This window comes from Triticum aestivum, chromosome 6A (assembly GCF_018294505.1).
Source record: "Triticum aestivum cultivar Chinese Spring chromosome 6A, IWGSC CS RefSeq v2.1, whole genome shotgun sequence".
NCBI lineage: Eukaryota > Viridiplantae > Streptophyta > Magnoliopsida > Poales > Poaceae > Triticum > Triticum aestivum.
In genome coordinates this window covers 181,159,915-181,168,907 of record NC_057809.1, presented here as the reverse complement: position 1 = coordinate 181,168,907, position 8,993 = coordinate 181,159,915, and positions in this window count along the sequence as shown.

Here is an 8,993-nt window from a genome sequence, read left to right as displayed (position 1 = left end):
CCGGTTGATGTATTTTAATTAAGATCAACTTTAGGTTTTCTACAAACGGACATTAACAAATTCCCATCTGCCCATAACCGCGGGCACGGCTTTCGAAAGTTCAAACCCTGCAGGGGTGTCCCAACTTAGCCCATCACAAGCTCTCACGGTCAACGAAGGATATTCCTTCCAAAGACAATCCGATCAGGCTCGGCATCTCGGTTACAAGACATCCTCGACAATGGTAAAACAAGTCCAGCAAGACCGCCCGATGCGCCGACATCCCGATAGGAGCTGCACATATCTTGTTCTCAAGGCAACACCGGATAAGCAATCCATACAACTAAAACCAGCCCTCGAGTTTCCCCGAGGTGGCGCTGCAAGGGGCTCTAGTTTGGACCAACACTTAGACAAGCACTGGCCCGAGGGGGTTAAAATAAGATGACCCTCGGGATGTGTGACTCCCAAGGGAAAAGGCTAGGTGGCGAATGGTAAAACCAAGGTTGAGCCTTGCTGGAGGAGTTTTATTCAAAGAGAATTGTCAAAGGGTTCCCATTATAACCCAACCGTGTAAGGAACGCCAAATCCGGGAACATAACACCGATATGACGGAAACTAGGGCGGCAAGAGTGGAACAAAACACCAGGCATAAGGCCGAGCCTTCCACCCTTTACCAAGTATATAGATGCATTATTCAAATAAGAGATATTGTGATATCCCAACAAAATATCCATGTTCGAACATGGAACAAACTCCAATCCTCACCTGCAACTAACAACGCTATAAGAGGGGCTGAGCAACGCGGTAACATAGCCAAACAACGGTTTTGCTAGGACAAGGTGGGTTAGAGGCTTGGCTTAACAATATGGGAGGCATGAGAAGCAAGTGGTAGGTATCATAGCATAGGCATAGCAAAAGAGCAAGCAACTATCAAGCAAAGATAGAAGTGATTTCGAGGGTATGCTCATCTTGCCTGAGATCCCGCAAGGAAGAAGAACGAGTCCATGAAGAAGACAAACAGTCGTATTCGAACGGATCCTCACAACTCCGGAACGGAACCGAAGCTCACAAGAAAGGCAACCCGGAAAGAAGCAAACAACATAATAAACAACCATCACATAACATGGTATGATGCACAATCAAATATGATGCATGTCCGCTTTAAATGTGCATGGCATGGCAAAGTGCACAAACAACCCTACAAATTAAGTGGAGCTCATTATGCAACGGAGTTGCATATTGAAGAAAACACCACATGACTTATTTAGTTCTGTCTCGTTGATGTGCCCAACAATATTAAATGTTGTTAGCATGGCAAGAGGTGAAGCATAAAGAAACTATCTATCTAGGCAAGTTTAAATGAGGCCGGAAATAACAAACAACAATTCCGATAAAGCCCCATATGCGTATTTTAAGATTTGGTACTGTTCTGCCCTAAACCATATTTTATAGTTATTAAACATGCAAGATGATGCCACCATGTTAAACTAGGCAAAATTCTACCCCAATTACATATAAAGTTTATTAAATTTGGAGCTACGATTAATTAGTTATAAATTAAATCATTTTAGCAAGTTGTTTAAGCAAAATTTAAACAAACAACATTTTAAACATTTTAAACATAGATGAAAGTGGCAAATTATTAATCTACACAAAATTCTAAGCAAGTTTCATATATAACTTATTTTAAACCAATGCACGGGTTGTGAGATATTAAATGCATGAACATGAGGGTCTTTTCTGCAAAACTGACGTCCTCTGGGAAAAAAATAGGAAAATGTTCTATGTAAAAAAATAGGATACGGGCCAGATCTGGTTGGCCCATCAGTGCACAGGAGGGGCTGTGGGGTCTCTCACCATGGGCCTCGGCCCAGCTGGATGGAGCAGTGGCCGGCTGGTGCGCTGGGCCTTGGCGCCGAATGCGGCCCAGGCACACAGGAGGCAGGCGGTCTGGAGCTGGGCTCGTCCCGCTCCTCGATCCCGCCTGGATTGAGCGAGGGGGTGCGGGGGCCGCGGTCAACACTCAGGGCGCACTCGAGACGAACAGGAGGCAGTCGAGGCAGGGGTCGCGGGCGCAGGAACTTGGTGCTGCCATGGATGCAGGGCGAGGACGACGGCGACCAGACGCGGGAGCGGGCGAGGGGATCAGCTGGGTTCGTATCCGGCGGCCAGCGCCTTGTTGTGAAGCAGAGGAAGCCATGGACTTGGTTCTCTAGCGATGCGGCGGCGACGGGGAGGTAGCAGCGGAGGGCGACGGGGTCCTGACGAGGACGGAGTTCTCCGGCCATGAGGAACTGCAGAAGGCAGCCTTGATGCAGGGGAGAGGTGGAGGCGTGGATTCGGTGAGGCGGTGGAGTCCCTTCGGCGGCCAAGGCGCCTGGCATGCTCCCTGTTGCAGCAGTACAAGGAGAAAGAGAGAGATGTGAGGCGCCAGAGATGTTACAGAGAGAGGGAGAGAGAGCAGCGGGGAAGAAGAGAGGCGACGAGGAGCTGCACAAGGCCGGCCTTGGAGCACTGGCCCGGGGCGACGAGATGAGGCCAAGCACTCCTGCTCGGCCATGGGCATGGAGAGAGACAAGGGGAAGCGCTGCCTCATGCTGTTGCTGGTGAGGAAAACAAGGGAGAGGGTGGCGGCGGTTGGTTGGGTGTGGAAAACTAAGGAGGAGCAGTGGCGATGGTGGTTTTTTGTATCGGGAGGGGATTGGTTGGATGGGACAACAAGGAGGAGACCAGGGGAGGTTTGTGGTTGGTTGTGGGTGAGATCCCGATGGGGATTTGGGGAATAAGTGCGGCGGCGGCGGCAGGGGCAAGGCCCCTAGATTTTAGGGTTGGCTACTATTTATAAGCAAAGGGATTTAGGGTAGAGGCTAACACGTCCCTATGATCGCAATTGGATGGTCGCGAATACATAGGTTAGGGGCCCCAATTAACAAAACGGAGATGTTTTGTAGACGTTTGGGGATGATCCGGATCCAACGGTGACGAAAGTCCTGTTCGGGTCCGGGGCAGCTTTCGGGCGCGCGCGAGGGCCGTGGGCAGACGAGAGAGGTTAGGTTGGACTTGGCGGTAGGTAGTGGGCTGTGTAGACGGTCTTGAGCTGGGAGAAGAGAAGAGAGGGAGGCCCGGCGACTATTTCCCGAGACCGAAAACGTCCGACGTTTGACCGACTATATTGTCGCTATAGTTATACGTTGGGGCGTCAAACGGACTCCGATTGCGATGAAACTTGGCAGACGGTCTACCTATACTATAACAAGACCACACATCAACTCTCATCCCATTCCGAGAACATTTTTCCGGCCACTTATAAAATACTATCTCGGACATGCCGCGGGCGCGTGCAAGTGTGTCTGGGCTTAGAACGGACAACGGAAGGAACTGGGAAACCCGGACGGATGCAAGTTTTGAAAAACATGATGATGCAATGTGGATGATGACATGGCAAGATGAAACGTGCAAGCAAATGACAAGGCAACAACAGCAAATAACTGGAGGACACCTGGCACATCGGTCTCGGGGCGTTACAAGAGAGGTCTGGAATACTGTCGCCATCAGAACCACCACCAATCTGGCCATAATGCAGCTGATACAACGATTCGGTTTCTCCGGTTGAAGGCTCGTCATCAGAGTAAATGACAGTTTCGCCACCAGACACTGATCTACCCTCATATTCCGCTCCATGGATGACTCCCATGAAGGCACGCTTTCCGGTAGGCTGAACTCGGGCAGGTCTTGCACGCTGAGCCGTCTCGACGATGTCGGTGTAGATGTCTAGCTCAGGGCCCGGTTCGCCGATCTTGCCAATGAAGACATGTATTCCTCCAAAGGGGACCCGGTACCCGTACTCGATCGAGCCGGCCTCGGGACCCCAGCCTGCGTCGTCGATGTAGAGCTTGCCACGATGACTCTTGGTCATCCGGCCCACAGCGTATCCCTTGAGTCCTTTGAAGCTTCCCTTCAAGAACTCGAAACTATCGTGCCATAGCCCCAGGATGGGCGCCAACTGTCGTGGTTTTGTCACGGTAGATGTCCTAGTGATATGACTTAGTCGTGGAGCCATCGCGACGGGTTAGCTTAAAGGGGTTAAAGCGGAACAATGGACTCAAGGAATTATACTGGTTCAGCCCCTTACGATGAAGGTAAAAGCCTACTCCAGTTGTGATGGAATTGCTAGGGTGTCGATGACCAGGGAGTGAATCCGCTTTGCCTGGCTCTCGAGTTATTGTTTGTTGTCCCTAAACCACCGCCGGGTCGTCCCTTTATATACACAGGTTGACGCCCAGCAGTTTACAGAATCCCGAGGCCGGCTCATAGGTGTTCCTGGCTCGGTTCCTACCTTTCCTTGTCTTACAACATAAGTTACAAATTATAGGGCGGTTTTTGTCTACGGGACCTAATCCGCCTTTGGGCCCTGGGCCTTCATATTAGATATCCTCCGTAAAGCGCCATACTTCTTGTCTTCATGGGATTTAAACATGATTAACTCATTGTGGGCATAACCCGGCCCCTCATGGCCGGTTTATACTTAGTAGTAATATCCCCAACATCAACCATAGTGGTTCTGCTCCCGATGTACAATATTTGATTCTGTCCTCCTAGTTTAGTCCACATCATTACTTTGATCTTTGCATTCGTCGTCATGATCTACTTACTGTTGATTCGGATTAAATCTCATAGTAAATTGCTCATATATTCAACGATTCAATCCAAAAACCTGATTATAGGCAATTTAATTCGAGTGGTTTTGCTGTGCTTTTGAAGCCGCCTACTTTTAAGGGGGTGCAATATAAAAGGTGGCGCACAAGAGCAGTATATTGGTTTCAGATCATGTACTGCTATGACGCCACTAAGGGTAAGTCTGAGGGCGATCTTAATCCTACATAGCAGGAAGCTTTTGAGAACATGGATACCCTCTTCAAAGCCGCCATGCTGAGTGTCCTTGACGATTCCATTGTGGATTCATATATGTCGTTTGACAGCGGCAAAGACATGTGGGCTGCTCTCGAGGCCACGTTTGGGGCCTCAGGCGCTGGCAACGAGTTGTACATCATGTAGCAATTCTGTGACTACAAGATGACTGATGAGCGCTCTGTTGTTCAGTAGACTCATGAGATACAGTCACTCACTAAGGAACTTGAGTACTTTAAGTGTGTGTTGCCAGACAAATTTGTTGTTGGGACCATCATTGCCAAGCTTCCACCTTCGTGGAACAATTTTGCTACTTCTCTGAAAAACAAGAGACATGAGTTTTCCATTTCGGATCTCATTATCACTCTTGATTTTGAAGAGAAGGCGAGAGCAAAAGACACACGTGCTCAGGTCGCTGAGGGAGCTTCTAGTGCCCACAGGGTACACGAGAAGAACTTCCAACCCAACCAGCCCCAAAACAACAAGAACAAATCTTAGGGGAAAGGCAAGTTTGATGCAAATAACAAGCCATCACATTCTACCAACTTCAAGAAGAATTCTCATCACGGGAAGGGATAAAAACCTCAATTTTGGTAGCACCGCACAAAATTTATATGGCTGCATCTACCTGCTGTCAACTAACCTCATGGTGCTCCAGGTATTCCTACATTCGTAACTAGATACAATGACCACCGCAAGATGAAATAAGCTTATCCGTACGTTGGCTCGCTGATTGCAGTGCAGAACGATCATGTCATGTGTGGAGGAGCAAACAAGCAGTGTAGCCGAAGGTGGAAATCAACTAAGGACTTATGAAATTATATATAATCTTCCTCAGGCAGGTCAGTATCCCCTTCATCCAGATGATCGTGTTTTGTCATGTCGAGCTATTGATATGTGCAACTGTTTTGCAACACCGTTTAAGTATAGCTATTGTTTTCCTATCTTTTTAGATTCAGGACAATGAAGATGATTTTAGGGGAACCGCACAATATGGACTCATGTTGAGTCATCTCTATTGATTCATGTGTTTGCTGCAAATGTGTCAGCATCAATTGCAAGATGAGGCAGCTAGCTACCTGTGGAGTTGCCAACATGCTCAAAGTGCTCGCAACATTGAGAAGAAACAAGCATGCCCAGGAAATTAATGCGTGCACAGGGAGGCCCTTTGCTCAGAGAAGCATCGACCGATTTTCTTTATTTCCACACCTTCTCACAGGTTTGTATTGGTTATAGTATGGTGAATCATTGAGATGCATAAAACATGTTGAACTTTTGTTCTTCTGAATGTTAGTATGCATACCGTATCTTCTGAAGCTTAGTTTAATGTGAATGTTGACTAGCCTATGAACCTTCACAATCTAGTAAGTATATTGTAGGCCTGTTATTTGACACCTCACTTTGCCGCACTACGCGACCAGTGTGAGTGTCTGCATCCAGTACCGCATCCTCTAATTTGGTGGATGCCAAGTTGAAAAGGATTACCGATGAGTAGCCATAAGCTGGAAGTGTCTCTTTTTTTCTTTTGAATGGGCAATAAGCTGGAGAGTGTCTCGGGCTGCCTCTAGCACAAGGCCCTCCAGTACGAAACACGGGCAGCTAACTGGGCTGATACAAAAGCCTATCCATCTTAAAGCCCGTCGGCGTTCTGGGAACGGGGGTCCCCAGACTTGCCTGCCTGCGGCCTGCGGCGTGGCTCAAGGGGGGGCCCAGCACGGCCCATCTTCATCAACACAGACCCAAGACCCTCGCGAGGGGCCAAGCCTCGTGGGGCGGACGACATGGAGCTTCCTCAGGCACGGCCCCATCAGGCTGGCTCGCGAGGAGGCGGAGAGATCAAGGTGGGGTACCTCACGAGGTGCCCGTGACGCAAGCCATGACCACCAAGGGCGCCAGGCGGGTGCCAGCCCGCACAGTATCCTCCTTTCCTCTTTGGTGCAAAGGGGGCAAGCGCAGCCGCGGAGTACCGAGGCATCAGGCAAAGGTTGCCATTTCGGTGCAACAAGACCAAGACCAGGAAGACTGCAAGACGGAGGTCATCGTGGAGCCCAAGACGGCGTCACCACCAGAGCTTTGTGCAGGCGAAGACTACTTTTGTCAGGGTAGCGAGTACTAGCTGTCCCCCTTCAAATTAGCCCGCCATTGTTGGCTCCCTTCCCACTCGATATTTGGGAAGAGGACCAGGGCCTCTATAAATAGGACCAGCCACCCACAGAAGAGAGGGGTTCGGAGGGGTTAAGAGGAGAGGTTCGATAGGAGGTTTAATTGGAGAAAGACAATCACAGAGAGAGAGAGAAGGGTGGCTGAACTCCTCCCAGCAGTTCATCGCCCCAGCCAAGAACAGACCCTCACGAGGCTGTTCTTCCTTGTATCATTCATCATCATCAGCCCAAGAGGCAATCCACCACACCACACACTGGAGTAGGGTATTACACCACAACGGTGGCCCGAACTAGTATAAACCCTGTGTCTCTTGTGTTGTTCTTTCCATAGCTTAGATCTTAGCGAGGCGGAGGGGTGTAGGTAGGTAGGAAGTGAGATCTCCGCGTGCACCCCAGTGTTCGAACCTCAAGGGTCTGCCGGAACCCGAAATCCGACATTTGGCGCGCCAGGTAGGGGTGCGCCGAAATTCGTCTTCCACCACCCCGTTCTCCTCCGACCATCGCACCCATGTCTGATGCTCGTCGGGCCCGCGCCGAGCGCCGGGCCGGTCTCGCTTCCCGCGTCGCCCAGACGGCTCCTATCGGCGGGCGTCCTCACCGTTCCCCGTCACCTGCCGTCAATGCCGCCACCGGCCCGGCGGGGGACGAGCAGCAAGCATCGTCTGAGCATCCGTCCGTGCGGCAAGACGGCCGCACCGCAACTCCCTCGCTCCACCTGGCTGGTTCTTCGTCCCGCGCGCTCTGCGCACCCATGGAGGCTCGAGCTGTGCTTATTGCGGCGAACGAGCTCCTGCGCTACCACCCCGTCGACGACGTCTACGAAGAATGGCTCGACCGCGTCGCCGAGCTCGTCCACGCCGCAGGGGGCTCTCCTGCACCGTTCGTTCCACTGCAACGCACCCCGCCGCGCGCGGGCGACGAAGCTCCGGCGGCGCCCCGGCCGCCTCCTCCTCAAGAAGGCGCCATGGATCCAAGGTGCGTGGCCCCTGGGCGGAACCCGCTCCGTCAGGTGCCAGCGCAGCAAGAGCAGAGCTGCCAGGAAGTCCCTCGCTCGCAAGAAGCTGCCCGGGTGCTCCCTGCTCCAGCACATCGCGACCATGCTCCTGCTCCCGCACGTCAAGACCTAGCCGCGGCGCGTGGGGACATGCAAGACCAAGCTCTCCGTCACCCAAGGCCTCCCGTGGCCTCAGCAGGTTTCCGTGCCTTCACCGCCGAGCTACGCAGTGTCGTGTGGCCCGGCAAGTTCAAGCCAGACCTGCCTCCTCGCTACAACGGCACGGCTGACCCTGCGGAGTTCCTCCAGCTCTATGAGCTGGGCATCGAAGCTGCCAACGGAGACGAGAAGGTCATGGCGAACTGGTTTCCCATGGCGCTCAAGGACGGGGCACGCACCTGGCTCCTGAACCTGGCTCCAGGCACGATCTCCTCCTGGGACGAGATGCGCACCCGCTTCATCGCCAACTTCCAAGGTACTCGCGACCGGCCACCCGCCGTGAGCGACATGCGCCGCATCAAGCAACAACCCGGGGAGACCCTGCAAAAGTACATCCAGCGCTTCAACAACGCACGCCTCAAGATTCCCAGGGTGACTGAAGAGGCCATCATCTCAGCTTTCTCCGACGGCGTGCGCGATGTTAAGATGAAGGAGGAGCTGGCGATGCATGAAGACCTGTGCACTTCTTTGGAGCTGTTCAACTTGGCAACCAAGTGCACCAGGGCTGAGGAAGGGCGTCTCTCCCTCCTCGAGCTGCCTGCCGTGGACCCGGAAGAGAAGAAGCCCAAGGCCAAGGATGTGAAGCGCAAGGGGGCTGCCGTGCCCGCGGTAGAACCAGACACCAAGCGGGGCAGAGATCAGCCCGAGCCTTCCAAGGGCAGCCGGTACTGCGTGTACCACGACCTCCACACCCACAACACCAACGAATGTCAAGAGCTCCGAGCCGTGCG